This window comes from Pelodiscus sinensis, chromosome 1 (assembly GCF_049634645.1).
Source record: "Pelodiscus sinensis isolate JC-2024 chromosome 1, ASM4963464v1, whole genome shotgun sequence".
NCBI classification, from domain to species: Eukaryota; Metazoa; Chordata; order Testudines; family Trionychidae; genus Pelodiscus; species Pelodiscus sinensis.
In genome coordinates this window covers 155,099,393-155,119,572 of record NC_134711.1, presented here as the reverse complement: position 1 = coordinate 155,119,572, position 20,180 = coordinate 155,099,393, and the positions used below count along the sequence as shown (strand labels likewise).

General features: G+C 42.4%; 1 long non-coding RNA gene across 1 annotated transcript; it reads right to left on the bottom strand.

The window, feature by feature from the left end:
* Positions 1-4,762: 4,762 nt before the first annotated feature.
* Positions 4,763-13,947, bottom strand: LOC142819710 (uncharacterized). The gene is made up of 5 exons (XR_012897528.1): positions 13,512-13,947; positions 11,816-11,967; positions 11,374-11,479; positions 5,307-5,399; positions 4,763-4,900 (listed from the first exon to the last, which is right to left on the bottom strand). It is a non-coding gene; the product is annotated as an uncharacterized LOC142819710 (long non-coding RNA).
* Between the last annotated feature and the right edge of the window lie 6,233 nt (positions 13,948-20,180).

Below are 20,180 nucleotides of genomic sequence, written 5' to 3'. Positions count from 1 at the left end.
GAAAGTGTTAGACAACCTTAATTATAGATACAGCTACAAGTCAGTCTCTAATAAATTTCAGTTTTGATGCATTTTCCAGACGTTGATAATGGGTGCTTTGGAAGGTAACAATACTATTACCAGCTCAATTGCTTTTCAGTTTTTTAGGCTCTATGTACATTATATACAGGCAGTCCCCGACTTACGCGGATCTGACTTATGTCGGATCCACACTTACGAACGGGGCTTTTCTCGCCCCGGAGCTCGTGGGCGGCGGGACCACCTAGAGCGCAGCGGTCCCCCCACCGCGTCCTCCGGGGTGAGAAAAGCTGCTCCGGGTCTCCCTGCTGTGCTGGGGGGGACTCCCCCCCAGCACAGCAGGGAGACAGGAGCAAAGCCGCAGAGGCGGGGGACCCCGCCACCTGTGTGGCTTTGCTCTGGGGCAAAGGAGCAGGCTTTTGTTGCAGGACGCCTGGGGTAGAGCAGCTGGGGTGCTGCCGGGTCGGTCCTGCGGGGACCAACCCGGCAGCGCCCCAGCTGTTCTGTCCCAGGAGTCCAGATTCAGCCGCCGTTGAAACTGATCAGCGGCTGATTCCAGGAAGCCGGGGGCAGAGCAACTCTGCCAAGGGCTTCCTGTAGTCAGCCGCTGGTCAGTTTCAACAGCAGCTGAATCTGGAGCCAGTTCTGACTTGCATACAAATTCATCTTAAGAACAAACCTATAGTCCCTATCTTGTACGTAACCCGGGGACTGCCTGTATGTATATTAGACATATAATAATATACATATGTATATTATTATATGTCTATTATATTGAGAAAATAGACTGTTAACAAGTTTGAGGGGTTGTCATAAAATCATTTTACAGGCACAGGTGGGGGGGGAGGGGGACTAAATTAAGTTTGCATAGACAGCCTTAATTCTGGCTCTTAACTTTTGAGTGCTTGGCCTTTCAACTTGAAAGCTCTTACTACTATATGTAATTTCCTACCTAGATAGTCTGGACGAACACCTATCACTACCTACCAAGTTCAAAAGCTCCCTGGACTGATGGAAGAACTCGGCCAATGCATACAAAAATGATTCTTTTCTCACCCTCATTATCCCTTGCTACTGACACTTTGCTCATAGGATGGGAGTGTAGTGTATTTAAGTAGTCTCACATGCAAGGCAGATGGGTACAGATGGCAATATCCCTTCATATCAATCTTCTCAAATAGAGTGGTCAGGAATATGTACCATTTTTTTTTGCTTACAGTAGGATCAGCTAGAGAAATCCTAACAGACAACATTGCCTATAAGTACATCAACTGCCCAAAGGGCTGGATTGCTCTCTTTGTGCCCAGAAGTGATGAAGCTATGGAGTTGGTATATCTCCAACAGTGTCACCTTTGTCCATAGCTTACCTTAGGGACACACAGAAACTGATAGACCAGCTCAGTCACAAATACCCACATAACCTCAACTGGGAGATGGATCCATCAGTACTTGACAACTTGCCCTGATGGTAGGGAACACCAGCTACAGACCTGTTTGCCTCTTTCCAGAACAAGAAATGTCCACAATACTGCTCCACAGTAAGGATGGGATGATTTTCTCCTCCTTGGTTCAGAAACCTTCATGCCTTCCCTCAATTTCTTCTTCTGTTGAAGGTTTTGCAAAGATCAAGAGCTCACATAATCCTTATTGCTCTTACTTGTCTAAGACAGACCTGGTAACCTTTACCTGACGCAGCTTGCAATGTTCCTGCTGATCTCCCTTCCAAACACTTCACGCCTCCTCTCACGGGGCAAAGGGTATACAGTATATCTCAACTTGGAGATTCTCTGCCTCAAAGGGTGGTTTCCATGTGGTTCCAGTGCCTAGAAAACTCATGCTCAAGGGAAGCTCTGTTACATTGTAGAAAGTGTGCTATGGGATGCACTCATCTGCAGCAGTGGTCCAAATTCAGATTTGGTTCATTTCCCATCAAGTCTCTCCAGTGATATCAACTTTTCCTCATATTCTGGACATGCTCTGACCTTAATCTGGGGCTATTCCTGAACTCTCTCAGGCTATGTCTAGACTGCAAAGTTTTTCCGGGATACCAAAGGTATCCTGGAAAAAATTTGCATCTAGGGAACACGTCTTCGTTTTCAGAAGTTTCCAAAAAAACAAGCATGTTCTTTCCACATCCCTGTATTCCTCTTGCTGAGAGGAATAAGGGATGTTCCAAAAGAGGAGAGTTTACTGAAATTTGGCCCTGTGTAGACAGGGCCGAAAAAGTGCAGTTTAGACTTACCCTCAGACTCTAATTAGCTATCATATTGTTTCACTAACAACATAGAGGGGCACTCGGTGGTATTGTGTTGACCCACAAAGGTTCCGTAAGAGAAGGAATCTCTTCCCTCAACCTCTGCTTCCTTATCCCCTTGAGACCTAAACCTCATCACAAAAGGGCTGACCTGGTTCCTCTTCACATTTATAGTAATCTGTTCACTGACCTACCTATTGATGGAAATGGCCTTTATGGTAGCAATTACCTCAGCTAGAAGCATAAGGATGATAGATAGCTCTGATGGCACATCCCCTGCTTTATTTTTCCCTGACAAAATTATGTTCAGGCAGCATCCAAAGTTCAATCCTAATGTGCACATGTACCAGTCAACCTACTTTCCCATCTTCTACTCCAAACCTCCACCAAGACAGTTGGGGGTCATACTGCGTACCTTAGATGTCAGGGGTGCTTCAGCATTCTACCTCAATAGAGACAAGCGCCTGCAGGATGTCCTCTAAACTGTTCCTATCTATAGAGAAAATATATAAAGATTCAGCAGTATCAGCCCAAATATTCATGTAAGTGGGTCTCAAAGGACATCAGACAGTGCTACCGAATTCATAACGTGATTCCTCATGACTTTCTCTGTACACATTCCACAAAACTGATCTCATCTGTTACCTTCTTTAATGATGTCCCTGTCTCAGATATGCAGAGTGGTGACATGGGCATCAGCCCAAATTTTCACGGCCATCGCTGGGGACTCCGTCTCTGATGCTATCTTTGGATCCATAACACTTTCATCTGTTATGGACCCTACTCCCAAGTCCTACTCTCCGGAAGTGTTGCAACTCAGAGGTCACCTACAAGAGAGCGCCCTGTAGGCACACCATGCAAAAAAAGAAGTTAGCTTGTACAGTAATAATGGTTCTTCGAGATGTGTCCCTCTTTGGGTATTCCGCAATCTGTTTTCTTCCCCTCCTTTCAGAGTTCTCGTTTATGAATCTGCAGTAGAGAAGGAACTAACGACGGTTCCTTCCATTCCATGCTTGCTGGCTACCCTCATGGCACAGCACGTGCACAGGTCCAAAAGACACTGCTACCAAAGTTTTCCAGTCAGCAGAGCAGGGATGTACATGCACCAACAGTGGACCACCCTAAGGGGATGCATCTTGAAGAACCATTGTTACTGCATAAGGTGAGTAACTTTCTCCTTTTCAGTTGACCCACTGGCACCCAGTCTGAACAGCCCCATCCATTGGATGCCTCGGGGTGGTTGCCCTGTGCTTGGTCTCACATTTCAGGAGGATGAGATGTGCAGCAGCCACTGGCCCCACTCTGCCCCAGAGGAGGAGTCTGGGGGGCTTTGGGGACGTGGCGGCAGAATGAAGGCAGGGATAAGGGTGGGCCAGGGGAAGGAGGAAGAAGTGGGGCAAGGCCTGCGTGGATGTAGGGGTAAACTGAAGCAGTCCATGGTATCTTGCTGAGAACTGAGAACTCAAATCCTAAATCATTAGGCCAGGCCTGGGAAGTTACAGTCAGGCAGTTACCGTGACCCTGGTTCCCCTAGCACCTACATTCCAAAGGGACCTCACTCTGTGCGGTTTCTCCCTCTGTCTCCTGTAATTGCAGATAAATAAGCTTGGATCCCAAGGACAGTGCCAACGCAATGAAGTAGTCATCTCGCAGTAGACACATCACAATTTCAGCAAAACAAGTTCCCATCAACATGTCTGTTTGTTTATGTTGGCTCATTTAGCTTGTTAGAAATAACTACCTGTATTAGTGATAACATGTTTAATTGGCAATGGGCGGAGATACTGTGTAACCTTCGTAGTTCATTGGATTATCTGCTCATCTAATTTCCACCGCTAGACCTCTCAAATCACTTCCCCCTCTGCCCATCTGCTGCCTATATAATCTAATGTATGTTTTGATTAAGTTAGTGCTCTCCAGGTTAACCCCTGGTTGGTACTCCACCAGTGCTGGTGTTCAATAAATTCTCTGCTCGTTTTCACCTGCACCCAGTGTGTCTGGAATTATTCCCTACAGTTGGCGTGTGTATCCTGGGCCTACCCTCCCCCCCCCCCCCCCCGGGAGATTTAAGGTTCTGTTAGATCAAAGAAGAGAATTGTGAAAGTTCAGCAATAGCTTTCAGTAGTGAGTGATCTTTGTAGTGCCAACAGCTGTATTAGCTGTGCACCAGGAGCCTAGGGAGCTGCATGTATTTATTCATTTACATTTTACATAGGCTTGTAAGTTGAAGAAAAAACCACATAGGTCTTATAGAAATGCTGTGTAAGTGTGTACAACACTCTACAAAACATACAACTGGAACCGCAAACAAGCTGAATGCTGATCAATAGTATAGATTTGAAGAATCAAATTAGTCGTGCTTTGATACATGTAGTGGAATGTTCTGTTCTGTAGAAGACACACTGTCACACATCTCCTGGACGTGCATTAAGTTAGAAATTGAGGAAAGTCCATTCCACTAATGTTGACTGTACAAAATGTTGTTATGGGAAACAAATTAGTTGATTGTGCATGACAACATAAACGTGTTAGGTCAATGAGTGTACTTCCTCGTTCCCAGGCCAGTTGCAAAGAGAAGCCCTCTTCTCCTCTGTTCCTTTGGAAGCTAAAACAGTCTCTTGCTGCCACCTAGAGAGAGTATTTTTAGGTACTTAAGGTGAATCAAGAAAACTGTTTCAACCTTAGAATTACTTTCAGAACGACTTTCCAACACACTTCTGTGCTTGAATATTTCTAAAATCTTCAGTTTTGCTCAGCCTAACAACACATAGGAGTTCCCTCTTGTCAGCTTTCCCTCTCTGTTTTTTTCCTGTTGTGGGGTGGTACTGAAGCCAGGAGCAGACTGCACGTTGTGTATCACAAATAAAGATATCCCGGAGTCCTAATTTTCCTTTTTTTCTGTGCAGGATGATTTTTTTTTAAATCTGATGTTTATCACCTGTACATAAGGCCTACTTAGTCATGCTCAAAATTAAATATTGGTTGAAACTTAAACTGGATATATACGTTTCTCTGCAGCTTTGGAAGTACTCACCGAGAAGGCAACAGAAGGGACATGACCATGCCTCACAGCCTGAGTGATGGGTCTGGACTGCTCTTGTAACTGCAGGAAGAATCTTGGAACTCACTAAGGAAAGATGTAGAAGAAATTGTCTGGTAACACGTTTTCCATTTTTAATCTCCAAATTCTATATTTACCTAGAGGGGAGATGAGTACACTTTTTTTGCTTGTTCACTGTGCATCACAGCATACACATGTTAAATCAATGGCTCTTGTATTCAGATTACATTTAACTCTTCCAAAAGACATTCTCTACTGGGAACTGATTTGCCACCTGATTCTCTATTTTTTTCTTAATGTGAAATTCATGGATTCACAAGCTGATAGTCTCAGATGAAGAACTGTTAAATTAAAAGTAGTTTTTCTTTCATTGTGAGTTGCCTTTATGAAGCTGATTTGAGGTGGTGGTAGATTATAAGTTTTGTATTAGAATTGGTATTAGATTTAGGTTTCTTTTAGTACATATTATAAGGCTTGTATAGGAATGCTTAGAAAGCTTTAGCTTTCACTAAAAAGAGTTTGGGGAATACAGTGAACCTATTACAGAATATATTCCTCCTGACTTTCATACAAGAACTAAATAATTGATACAAATGGATTCTGGTCTCTTTCCAGTCCAGACTCTTTTGGACTGTGTCAATCTGGAGCAAATACTGAACATAAGCACGGCTATATTGGCTCCGACCAATGGTCCAGTATCCTGTCTTCCAACGATGGCCAAAGACAGATGCTTCAAAGGCAAAGAACAGAACAGGGTAATCATCATGCAATCTATCCCATATCACCTAGTTCCAGCACCTGACATCTAGATCATAGGGTCACATCCCTGACTATCTTTCTTAATAGCCATTGTTGGACCTATCCACCATGAACTTACCTAATTGTTTGTTTGAATCCCATTATAGCTTTGGCCTTCCTTACAGCCCTAGGGATGTTAAGTTGTGTTTAATCAACTAATCGACTAGGCAATGGAATTTCCATTGACTAGTTGATTAGTTGATAAGGGGGGGGAACTGCAGAGCTGTAGCAGGTTAGCTCCTGGCCCTGGGAGCTAACCCTGCTGCGGCTCTGGCTTTTAAATGTATTAAGAGTTGCAAGGCAGCTCTTAAAACATTTAAAAAGCAGAGGTGTAGCATCTGGGACCGAGCATGAGCTAGGAATCAGGAATCCATCCTGCAGCAGGAAAAAACAGTCCCTTCTTATAGTAGTATTTTTTTTTTTTTCATTGGGATCAGTAAGTTTTGCATCGTCATACTGTATTTTTAACAGATGTTTATCTCCTATTGTTTTTCTTGCTGCTTATCTTCTTTGTTTTGCCATGCTAAGCTGGTTTTGATCACAGATATCTTGTCCCAATTGATAGAAGCTTGCCTTCTTTCAGAGCCATCAATTTGCCTACTGCTTACACCTTGAAGGGGATATACAGCAATCTTCAGCGTCTTTACATCTGTCCTCCGCTTCTTCTTAGAACATCTGATCCAGTGGCCTTCACACTTATATTTCATACATTCCTCGCTCTCTCTCACATAACAAGGTTAATTTCTTTGTTACAGAGAAGCAAGCTTTGTTAAAGAGAAGCAATATGCACATTCGAACAAGGACATCAAATTACATTTAAAAAAAACCCATAATCACACTCTTTTATTTATTTCACAGTACTAATTTTAAAACCTAAAACAAAATTATTAGACTCTATTCCTGCCTTAGAATCAGCTTGAGACACAATATTCTGGCTGGTGCACCTTTATCAACAGTAAGATAAAATCTATGGTCCTTATTACCAAGTGGTTCATTTGTCATCACATCTTGGACCAGATCCTGTACTTCCCATAGGACGAATCAAGAGTTTGGTGGCAGTTCACTCATGTTTACAGGTTCAGTGAAGAAGTTATTGAAAATATAAACTCTAATATGTAGGGTTAAGAGTCTAATAATTTTTTTAATTATAATATGCTAGCTATTTATGCACCAGTATTTTGCTTAAGCACTTAGACATCATCCACTTGAACTCATCAGAATTCTCACCTTTGGGCCCTGCCCTTCAAATTGAAGGCATCTGCACAATATACCTCTAGGAGAAACTCATTGTCACCATTAATTGCTAAGGCTCTACATTTTACTTTCACCCCTGGGGAGGATGAAAGAATGCTGCTCTTCTTTCCTACTAGTTGAATCTTCATGCTTACTCACAAAGGTAGGTGTGAAGAAAAAGGATGCTCTTATGGATAAGGCCCTGGATTAGGACACAGGAAATTTGAGTTCCTCCTCCAGCTCTGCTACCAAAAACTGCCTGTGTGATTTTGAACAAGTCACTTTAATTTCTTGTCTTAGTTCCTTAGGTGTGAACGTTCCAGGTGCTTCACAAAACCAATAAAACCCCTGTCCCAAAGAGTAAAACAGCTCAGATGTGTGCCTTAACTCTTTGGGAGTGGGTCTTTCTCCTTTTCTGAAAAGAAATTCCTTCCTGGAGTTGAAAACCTTCCCAACGACTGCATCTTCTAATGCTAAAACATTTAATCAACAAGTTCCCAACTGGGCTTTAATTAGCAGCACTTGTTCAAGAATGGAGGGCTTCACAGTGTGTAAAGAGAAGAACTAAATGGAAGAAGATAGTCCCACATTTCCTTGGATAAGGCTACAATAAATTGAACTAGCTATTGTGTAATAACTGATAGCTGTGGTTTCCTTTGATGTGCATGTCTCCTCATCCCAATGTCTCCTCATCCCTGTGGTTTTGTCTTTGTTCTGATTCCATACCATGAGTTGTCATTGAATACATGCAGATTAAATTCTGCATCTCCTTTCCTGCAAGTTGAAACATATCATCTCTACAAAAAGTTACCCAAAGATGGAAAGCAGAATCTACATAAAGATCCTTCCACATAGCAGAAATGGCTATTCAGGAATTGTAATCCTCTTGCTTGTTTTCTGCAAACTTAAAATGAGTTTTTATATTAGAGGACAAATACTTCATGAAGGGCTAAGTAGTTCTTCAAAGTAACTGAGAGTTAACAATGTGTTTTGGGGTCTCACTCTGTATTATGTTATTAAAATCTAATTTGGCTAGTAAGCAGCTGTTGTCTTGGCTGGGTTTTACTTTAGAATACTGTATCTGTGTGTATTGTTTGTTTATGTTGGTATTCAAGTGTTGCATTTCAGCTGAGTTTTACTGGACAGCCAAAGAAGTCCTCTGACCTTTGAAGGAAGTATAATGCTGCTGTAATTTAAAAACCAGAGGCTTATGGTAAGCCCTGGAAAAATACAACACCGGTCAGTTACAATATATTTTGTTTTATCTTAGGAAAAAGGTCAAGAGTCATTGCCATTTGCTTATTTGTGTCACATCAAGAGCCTTAATTGTTTCTCTTTTTATCTCCTGAGGATATAGCTTAGACGTATCCTGGGTGTGTTTTTGTGCCATATTCAATCTGAACTCTAGGTGACAATGAAATATCTAGGAATTTTCTTGCTTATATGAATTTATCCTACTCTGAATATACCTCTTTTTTTGTTCTAAATAATAGGAATTCTCAATGCTGGATTGTATCCTTTGCAGCTTTTCAGAAGCAGACTGTATCAGTATACTAAAAACGTTTTGTCTTCAACAATGTAGAAGTTATTAGGTCATTCTATTGTCCCCTGTGTTTTTGAGTCAGGTGGCTTTCTCTTTCATGCTGTCTGGGTGCCAGCCGGGAGTACAAGAGAGACTTGCTTCCTGCTCTCAGTTCTGATGCCTGGCCTAGACAAGCCAGGAGAGGCGATTACAGGAAATGTCCAGTTTTGCACACATAGTCTGGTCAGCACCAAGAGTTCTGAGGGGATGGAGCATACTAAGGGCTTGGTTCACAGCTGATGTATTTTTGGATTGGTTCCACAACTGTTTCGTCAGTGAAGTAGAAAAATACCGATGGTCCAAGAGGCTGCACTTCGAAGTGCTACTTACCTTGGACACAACCCAGGCCACCCACAAACCACTCTGCAATTTGCCCATTCTGACGTGGAAGTGGTTTTCTTGCCCTTCAGCACAACTTCTCTTGTCCAGCCTCTCGACCAGGGTGTGATTGCTTCTTTTGAAGCCCTACTCCAGGCGCACCTTTGCTTAGATTTGTAATGTGCTGGAAGCTGATGAAATGCTTGATGTCAGGAAGTGCTGGAAGGACGGTTTGAGCGTTGGTAACTGCATCACTAACATAAAGGAGTTGACTGATTAAATAAAATAATCAACCCTCAATGCTTGTTGGAGGAAGTTGTGGAAGGAAGCTGTCAGTGATATCACTGATCTCCCACCTGTTAAGAAAGAATTTGAGTGTGTTGTGAGAATGGCCCATGATGTTGGAGGGCAGGGTTTTAAGGATATGGAGGAATCGGTGGTTGGAAAACTGATAGAGTTGCATTCAGAGGAATTGACTGATGAGGACCTAGCTAAACTTGTGCCAAATAGTGAAGATGAAGAGGAAAGGGAAGAAGGGACAGAAAAGCCTGATTTAAATTTAGAAACACTAGCTGATCTCTTCAGCTGCAGCAAACTGACAAAATGTTTGAGAGTGATCCCTCAGTGAAACAGAGCCTGAAAGTTTAAAAGGGAAATTGAAGCTGCAATGATGCCCTTACCAGGAAATTTTTAAGGAATTAAAGAAAAAGTCTACACAGGTTCCCATCACAGTGTACCTTTGCAACCCCTTCTCTCCTGCCCCCCATCAACTCCCCATCCCGGAGGAACAGTAAGATTCATAGGGAGCAAGTTCAAAGAACTGTTTTGGATAATTAGTTTTGAAGTTGAAGTTGTTCGTTGACTGTATTTTTTGGGTTCGAGTTTGTTTGGAAATCTATTGTTTTAAACTTAAAGTTATTTGTTGAATGTGAAACAGCAGGTAATGAAATGGTAGGTAGGATTACATTTCAGGCAATATGTTGTTTTGTGTCACAAATTTCCCCACCGCCCCAGTATTTGCAGATTCCGTAATTCTCAGTGATCTCCAGAATATATCCCCAGCAAATGGAGAGAGATTTCTATACTGTGAAAAACTGTCAATTTCTTCAGTATATATTCAGTATATATCTGATTAGAAATAAAAATGCTTTTCTTTGTGGATCTTGTCACTTGCCACAACATAGACATTATAATACCACAGGCATTATACCAAATATATATATAAATATAAAATATGCAGCCCTTCCAGTTGAAAGACATTAAAGCACCATAGTTGACTGGTTTCTACAGTCTTTCTACCTCATGCACTAGAATTCCAGTTCTGTCCCCCTACTTGGTCTTGCTCCTTACATTCTTCTCAAGTGCAGCAGCAGCTTTTATACTAGAAATGGCTGATTAAAAAGAAACCAGGGTTTGTAGAGGTGTGCCCCATCCAGCACATCAGGGCTATTAAGAACTTGATTCACACAATAAAAGCAGAGCTATTGTCCATTGCACTGGGAACTGCTTTTTAGTAGTGCTATAAGGAAATAGCTTAAATTGCACTAGTGTTTTTTAGACTAAAAGACCTTTTGGCCAAGATCACTTTTGTTATGTAATATCTTCTCAGGAAGACTATATCCTGAATTTGTAGGAAGTTGAATTCTCAATAAGTCTCTTGTCTTTTACTAATATGATCCTATGTAGACACAAAATGTTATTATTTTATGAGAATAAGACACAAAAGGGATGAGGAGATTCTAAAATGTAAATTTTCTGCATTCCTATATAAACTATTAACATCTTTCAGACAAAATATTTCTCTAGCATGGCTGCTGTGGATGTGCAGATGAAGGCTTTTTTTGCTACAATCTTCTGCTTTAAAGAACCTAGAGTATAAATCTATATAAGTAACTAAAGGGTAAGATTGAAAGGGGTAGTGTTACTCTTTGGTAAGTATTTTCCATTCATTGGAGCATTGTGAAGTAAGATACAGTGAGCTAAAGTCTGACATTAGTCTGACTGTTAAGTGGTAACATTGTCTTGGATTTAACCTGCCAGACTCACAAAACATAAAGTGTGGCAAGCAAACTAATACCTGGCCATAAATGTGTTATGAACTAGACTTACCTGGTATTGTCCAGGTCCTTCAGGGCAAGGGGTTGGTGGGATGTGTGAGAGCAGGAGTCAGGGTAGGGCCTTGAGGATGTGGGTGGGGGAGGAGCAGGGCAGGAGGCTGAGGGTGTAGAGGATGAAGAAGTCAGGGTCAGGATGGCTCAGATTGGGGGAGAGGATCCCCTCTGTCAGGGTGTTCTCTCTCTCCCTGCAGTTCCCTAGCCGGCAGGAGCCTTCTCAGTCCCCCCAGTCCCACTGTCTGGCAAGGGCCTTCACTACTCTCTCACCTGTCCCCTCCCCCCCGCCCTTGGCTGGCAGAAGCCTTTTCTATCACCTCCAGCCACCTCAGACAGCAAGGGCCTTTCCACCATGTCCAGCAGAGCTTTCTCCCTCCCTCCCACCTCTGATGCTGTGGCCAAGGGATGGGGGAAGGGTTTGGTGTAGGGAGGCTACTTACCTGATCTAGTCCCAAGCAAGATGGCGAGCTCCAGGTCCAGTTGGCCACTCTCTTTCCCCCAGTGGTCACTCTGCAGTATCTTGTCCCTCCTCTCTGCCTCCTCCCTTTCCATGATATGGAAAACAGTCCCATTCCAGGGACTTCCCCTTTTCCTGGCACAACCAAACCATTACCTTGTTTTAAGTTATGGTAAGGGGAAGCTGGATACCAAATTTTGTGGTCCTAGCTCTTACTATTTAGGAGTTCTTGAACAAATTGTCTCTCAGACAGATGCACTGTAGTGAGCGTGAGTGTGCTACACCAGAAACATTCTAGAAAAGAATTGTGAGAGCGCATGACAAGGGGTCATCCATTCCTCTGATTCCTTAGCCGCTGCCCCTTACTCTGGTATGCCTACACCCAAAGTCTGGGTAGTCTACATAGAACTGTATGGGGGGGTTATCTCCCCTCCCCCCAAATGCACATACCCCGTTATTTTCTGGCATGGCTGTGGACCCAAGTAAAATCTAGTTTTTAACATTTTTTCATAAACACAGCCATTTAATGTGCAGGCAACACACCAAAGCAGCTTTGATTTCCCCCCCCCCCTTTTTTTTTCTTTCAACCATGGTCTGCCATCCTGTCCACCCCTGCTCTTCCCCCATTTGTGGTATTTTCATTATTCATAAGTCTGTACTAAGAAAACAAGGTGCAGGGTGTGTTTTTTCTAGTACACTAGGAATTTATATAAATTAATAAAATGTAGGGTTAGGCATTAAGAGGGGTTCAACTCCTAGACTTAGCAGACAATTCTTGTCTTATCTTGGATAAATGCTATACTTTCTGCCTTGGTTTCCCTGTGTGTCAGTGGTATAGTTCTTGTGTCATTGTGGTTTTATGACACTCACTTTACCATTAAAAGCTTTTGGAAGCACATTGCTATATATAAATATTATTTATTCTACAGCTATTGTTTTCAATATCCTTTGTGAATTTTTTATCTAAGATAATATTTCTGCAGTTTATGAATTAGGAACTTTGTCTAAAACTACAGTGTACTGCATATTTAATAATCATATGTATCAAGGAGAATATTGGCTGGTTTATATATGCTCAAGTGGTTTAAGTGGGTAATAAATGCATGTGACATTCTGGAAAAACCACTCAGAGAACAATAGACAAGGTCACTTCATGTCATTTAGGCATGGTGTTGCAGGACTAGGAACCCAGTTCTCTTTTATACTTACACTTCCAATTGCAGTTCAGTCATCTGATTTCCTAGTATAAACAGATTGACTTTTAAAGAGAGGTAAAACACAAGGGCGGGAGCTTGTTATTTCCTACACTACACTAACTTAATAAAGCAAGGTAATAAATCATGGTGCACATTACATATATTTTGGTACTAGAAGACATTGCCAAGGTCCTTCAGGGCAGGGGGCTGGTAGGGGAGGGTGCAGGAGTCAGGGCAGGGTCTTGTGGATATTGAAGGGGGACAGGGCACAAGGCAGGAGTAGCGTGAGGATTGAGGAGTGGAAAGGAGGGGCTCAGGATGAGGGGTCCCATCTGGCAGGGCTTTCTCTCTTCCCCATCTCTGAGCCAGCAGGGGCCTTTCCACACCCCATCTGGCAAAGCTTTCTCCTTTCCCCCACCTCCAGTATTGCAGCCAAGGACTGGTGGGCAGAGGGGAGAGGTTTCAGGCAGGGAAGCTACTTACCTGGTCTGGTGAAAGGCAAGATGGCAGAGCCCCAGTGCCAACTGGCCACTCTCTTGGTTGTGCAGCAGCTCCCAGTGTTGGCCGTGTTCTGTAGCTCTCCCCTGCAGTATTATGACCCTCCATACAGCAGCCCCTTCCCTTTCCATGTTCTGGAAAAAGTCTTATTCCCAGCACTTCTCATTTTCCTGGCACAACCATTCCCTGACCTTACTTTGAGTTAGGATAAGAGGAAGCTGCATACCAAATTTGGTGGCTCTAGCTTTTACTGTTTAGGAGGAGTTCCTGAACAACGAGACTTGGACAGTTGCAAAAGATATACATAGATGAAGACCTAATTGAAAGCTAGTTCAAGAAGATCTGTCATGACTGAAAATGTGACTTTGGTCATAACAATCAAGGATTTAGTATTCATTTTTTTAAAGTAAAATAATATAGAGCCTTTAAAACAGTTGGATTATTTTAATGGTATATGCCAAAAGAAAGGAAATCAAATCTGCTTCAGGATGCAAATAAATTGCTGCCAGAAGTAAAGACCTGAGAAACTTCTGGTTTATATTTATGAAAGGATGCGTGTACTTATTCCTCTCTTCCTCCTTCTGTTGTACATTGTACTATTACCTACAAGGATGAAAAGGTTAATTTCTTTCACTTCTTATAGTCACTTATCTTTTCTAGAGGGGACATGTGATAGATGTAAGATATTGGAAGCATGGAGATTTCAGACTATTATACAGTACTGAAATATGCCAGAAGCTATGGGCAAATAGAGTATTCATAGACCTTTGTATCGATAAGTAGTATACATATCTCCGTGTTTCTGGCTTATAGCATACTCAAAGTTTCAGCACGTACTCTTTGATTATAAATGAAACATTCTGTGACTTTACAGTTCCATTAATTAGTGTGAGTTCAAATACATTCCAAACTGGGTCCTTTAAGAAATTTATAATGTCACTATTTTCTTTGTCCTGAATGATGATGAAATAATGCAAGACACTTGACATTTTCCATATAGTTAATAATTGAAATCTTGTGCATAGGGTATTTTTGAAGAGCTTAGTTTAAAATTAAGTTATAAGCAACTGTTCTATCTAGTTGCTATGATCGTATGGGCTATGAACAGTCTTAAATAACTCGTCGGTGGGTCCATTGTGCCATCGGATGTAACTGAACTTATCACCCGATTCCTAGCAAATCTTCATGTAACAGTTGTATTGGTTGTAATGATTCAGCGGTATGAGGGACACAGGGCACATGCATCAATAGTTTTCATGAGTGGATTTACTGTCCCAACTGTCCTTGCTCTTTAAAGGGTCCATGGTCACATGCTGGTTTGAGCATCAAAGCTCTCCATGGAATTAATTCATTGACTGCTCTGTCCATTAGTGAACATTGCTGGGGGAACTGAGGCAGGAGCACACTGGAGCTCTTAAAACTCAGGGCTGTTGGGGCTCAGAGACTGGGCTTTCTGCCCTTCCATCACATAGCATTGGTTTCACTAACAGAGCCCTGCAAGCCAATAAGTCAGTCGTGAACAAAAGGACAGATTTACCACTGTGCTGCACTGCACTGCTCTAGCAACTCAAAACAGCTGTCAACTCAATTTAACTGAGCAGCATGCACTGACTTCTCTGTTCTTTGGTCTCCTGGTGAATCTTCCCTTAAAAGCTATAATTAAATAAATACATACATATTACAGCAGGTTGATTCTATATACCTTCAAACGACTAGAATTATCACTTAGTAGCATTGCTCTGTGTTTTCTTGATTAGTGTCTGTGTAAAATATTTTTTGTTTTAAAAAACTAGAAGTGCCAGAGAAAAAACTGTTCAGATGAAGTTATGCTTGAGAGAAAATCTCTTGTAAGGGGGAGAAAAGCGGGGTTAAAATGTAATGTCTCTTTTAAAAATCAGTGTATTTTAACTGTGACTTACAAATACTAAAATACCTTAATCATGATCCTACAACAACTGCATGGCATTGCTATACAGCAGAGTTTGTTGTTTGAGTGCTTTAACTGTACGTTTCTCACTCTAACATGTTTGGATTTCTTTTGAGTTTAACAATATCTCTGACTTTCCTGTATTTGTGATACTTAGTTTTAGTATAATTACAATACAATATCCCTGTAATTTTTCCACATTTACATTAGAGTATGTATTAGTAACTTAATTCCATCTTAGTGTAACTTTATCTGGTATTAAGAGGCTGGGTTTACATGGATCTATTCGGCAGAGACAATTTTCTATACACATGGAGGGTGGTATAATACCCTCTACCCCAGTGTTTCTGAACCTTTTTTATAAAGTGATAGAAATGTAGCCGTGTTAGTCTGGTGTGGCTGAAACAAAATACAGGACTATGTAGCACTTTAAAGACTAACAAGATGGTTTATTAGGTGATGAGCTTTCGTGGGCCAGACCCACTTCCTCAGATCAAATAGTGGAAGAAAATTGTCACAACCATATAATCTGAGGAAGTGGGTCTGGCCCACGAAAGCTCATCACCTAATAAACCATCTTGTTAGTCTTTAAAGTGCTACATAGTCCTGTTTTTTTTTATAAAGTACCTCTTTATAAATTATAAATACCCCCAGTACCTACAGTTTTCAGACACACACACTTTTTTTTCTACCATTGCAATACATTTGTTTAAACAACTTAATCATAGCTGGGAGGGCAATGACATTTTTGGGTGTCAAAAGCACTGTAAAACTTAAAACAAAATAAGTTTTCTCCAATTTCAGTTGTGTTGACATACCTCACAGACTTCTCTTGAGTACCCCTAAGGTTACTCATACCACTGGTTGAGAAACACTGCTCTACCCCACACACTTAAATGTTAACCTGAACACTCTTCTCCAATGAGTTTCTGCAAAACTGAAGCTTTGGGTTTTATTTTGAGAGTGAGTTCCTTGGTTACTTTGCACTACTGTTAGATACTTAGTGTTTTTTCCCTCAAATCTGCAGATAGTCTGAAAAGAAGCTCTGATAATCATGGAGAATGGTTAATTCTGAAACCAAACATTGGTAAGTTAAACATCAACACTTACAGCTTTTTATTGTAGTGATCAGCAGTGAAAACACCCAAGTTTACATGCTCATTATTTTCAAAAGCAGTGATGGAAAAAAGGGATATTATGTGGTGATGAAATCAGCTAATTTTTCTTCCCTCCACCCCCTACTCTGGTAAAATAAATGCATTGTTATGAACAGTGAAGTCATGCTGTGCGTTCCTTTTGCTGTGCTAATCAGCATCTGCGTTTCACTATCCCTTACTGGGAGAAAAGAGAGAACTGAGCTGCCGCTTGGGGAAGTTAATATGGAGAAACAGTTGCTACTGGGCTTCTTCATCTACTTCCTGAAGAAGTGGAGGGAAGAGAAAAGCTTCTTCACTATATTTCAAATGGGTATCCAGGCATCTGTGAAGCAGCTGCCCCTCTCTCTTTCCTTCTCTCTCTGTCTCTGCAGACTATTCTGGGCCATACTTTAGCTTATTCTTGCACGGTTGGGAAACAAGAAGAGTTGCAAAAATCCTATTAAAACTAGGGAAGTTATACACAAATGTCCATCTCTTGTTCACAGTTTTTCTGTTCCAGTTGTGAGCAGCAATACTGGGAGTTCTAATAATGATGGGGAACTGGATTTTTTTAACTCCAGAAGCCTGTCATTTGCTTTAGTCATTACACCTGCATATAGTCTCAGAGGCCTCTGTGGTGTTCATATTAATTTAAATGGACCATATGGGCTAATGGTGTTAATGTAACCGAGTTATTGTCCAACATTTTAAAACAAGATTTGGGGTTTGGTATACAAAGGCAGCAGCCTGCTTAGTACCCTGGCAAACATACTATTAAACTTCCCTTTAAACTTTTATTAAACACACAGAAAAATAAAGAAGAAAAACCATTAAAGCCTTTGAAATCTAAGGTATTAGCAAGGCTTCCCTTCTTACATCCCCTGTTCTTTTGTATCTGTAGAGAATCTTTGGAAGGAAAAAGCCTTTATTTGACAGTCTTTTAGGCATTATTAAAAATGATGATAGCTGAGGAAAAGAGAAGTAGTCAGTTAAGAAGGCAAACAAGACGAGAGGAGAGAAAAGAACAGCAAAAATAGAAAATGCATCTTCTGTCTCTGGCATTGACTTACGAGCTGTCACTGCTGGAAAATCACACAGCATAGCATACAGTCTTATCAGCCACTCCTTATCAGACCTGGCAAACCTGAAACAGCCTGGGGCTTGGCAGGGTATTGCAATTAGCGGCTTCTTTCTGGTCACAGTCTTATAGCAGTGTTGTAAAATATAGTGTTGGCCAACAAAGACAAAATGAGAGAGATAGGGAAGAAGAAATAAGCTAGAGAGGGAACTGAAGGTGGTAAAGAGAGGGGCAGACCCAGGTACATCTGCCTCAGGTGATTTAGGAGAAATATAGCCAAAGCCGCTGGAGGTGACAGTGTCATTGGGGTCCTTCTCTTTGACCGAGTTTGGTCAGGACATCTCTCTAAGGATCAGGATGACAAAGGTTCCAGGAGGTGGAAATCATGATGGCAAAGATCACTTCTGGAGCCAATATTTCCTCCAAAGTCTTTCTTTTTAAGGAATCCAAAAGGAAGTGTTGGGCACAGTATTTTCAATTTCAGGATGCATTGACTAATAATTAGAACAAGATCCTGTGTCTTGGATTCTTTGGCTTTTGAGCAAATAATTCAGCAGAACAAGTACTCGTAAAGGTTTTATTGTGAAGGCTTCAGAAAGCTTGAAGTCCGAATTTGAAATGCCACATCATTTCTGTTATTTGGTGTTATAAAATGTTTTATTTCTCAGCCATTCTCCCTTTTGATCTCTACTCTCCTCTTGTGCCGTGCCATGCCATGCCATGCCAGACCCTGTATCTACATAATTAAATCAGCATGAGTTACATAGATGAAATAGCTACAGAATAGGGTCTTTTCCAGGTGCAAAAGACTTTGTTAAACAGTATTTCTGTAATGATTATTATTAGAGATGAAATTCATAGATAAATTATGAAGTGCTGTTTTATAGCTCAGTTCATGCTCCTCTCTTCCTTCCCTCCCTTAGAGCATCCACAATCCATGTGACATTAGTTGTAACTCTCATAGGGTATGTCTACACTACAAAGTTAATTCAAACTAACAGCTGTTAGTTCGAATTAACTTTCATAGGCGCTACACATGCAAACCGCTAGTTTGAACGTAATTTGAACTAGCGGAGCGCTTAATTCGAACTAGGTAAATCTCATTCTACGAGGACTAACGCCTAGTTCGAATTAAGTAGTTCGAATTCAGGGCTGTGTAGCCACTTAATTCGAACTAGTTGGAGGCTAGTCCTCCCCAGCTTGCCCTGGTGGCGACTCTGGGCCAAACCAGGAAAACTCTTCTGCCCCCTTCCCGGCCCCGGAGCCCTTAAAGGGGCATGGTCTGGCTATGGTGCCTGTGCCAGGTGCAAGCCTGCCAGCACCCAGCCAGCAGACCCTGCACCTGGCATGGCACAAACCAGCCACCTGCTGCCACCCAGCCCTCCGCCTCTTTCCGGGACCAGCCTGGCGGCTCCCAGGAGCCTGCCCGTGGCCGCAAGAGGCGGGCGCCTGCCTGGTCTAGTGCGGATCATGGACCTCATCCACGACCTCCGCACTAGGCACAGGGAAGCGGCCGTCTAGGGCAGGAGAGCTGCCAGCCTGGCTACCAAAGGCCACATGCGAACCCAGGAGCAGGTTTGCATGAAAATCAAGGTGGTCCAGTGAGACCCCGGACCCTGATCCCTGAGCTTAGAACATAAGAACAGCCATACTGGGTCAGACCAAAGGTCCATCTAGCCCAGTAGCCTGTCTGCCGACAGCGGCCAACACCAGCTATCCCGGAGGGGATGGACCGAAGACAATGACCAAACCATTTGTCTCATGCCATCCATCTCCAGCCTTCCACAAACAGAGGCCAGGGACACCATTCCTATCCCCCGGCTAATATCACTCCATGGACCCAACCTCTATGACTTTATCTAACTTCTCTTTAAACTCTGTTGTAGTTCTAGCCTTCACAGCCTCCTGTGGCAAGGAGTTCCACAGGTTGACTATTTGTTTTGTGAAGAAGAACTTTCTTTTATTAGTTTGAAGCCTGCTACCCATTCATTTCATTTGGTATTTTCAAAGGCCAAAACATCTTTTTTGAGGTGATGAGATCACGTCTGTACACTGTACTGAAGATATGGTGTACCATCGTTTTATACTTCTCCTCTTCCTTCCAGCTCCCTCCTCCCAGGTTTCCCCCTCCCCTCTCCCACCCTCTCTCTTCCCCTCTCCCACCTCCTTTTCCCAGTCTCCCCAGAGGTTAATCCCCCCCACTCCCAGTTTTGTTCAATAAAGAGAGTTTCTATTTTTGACCACACGTGTCCTTTATTTTTTACATCAGGAAGGGGGGCTAGGAAGGGGTAAATGGAAGGAGGTGAGGGAGGACTGGGGCACGAGCCCCTGATGGGAAGGAAGGACTGGGGTGGCTCTGCGGACTCCTCGGGGTGGAAGCTCTCCTGCAGCCCCCCGATTGACTCCCCCGGATGGCAGCCTGTGGCAAGTGCAGCCGGGCTGATGGCCGAGTGCTGTGATGTGCCGAGTGTGAGCATTCAGGGCACTCCAAGCCAGGACTGCTTTGGTGTCCC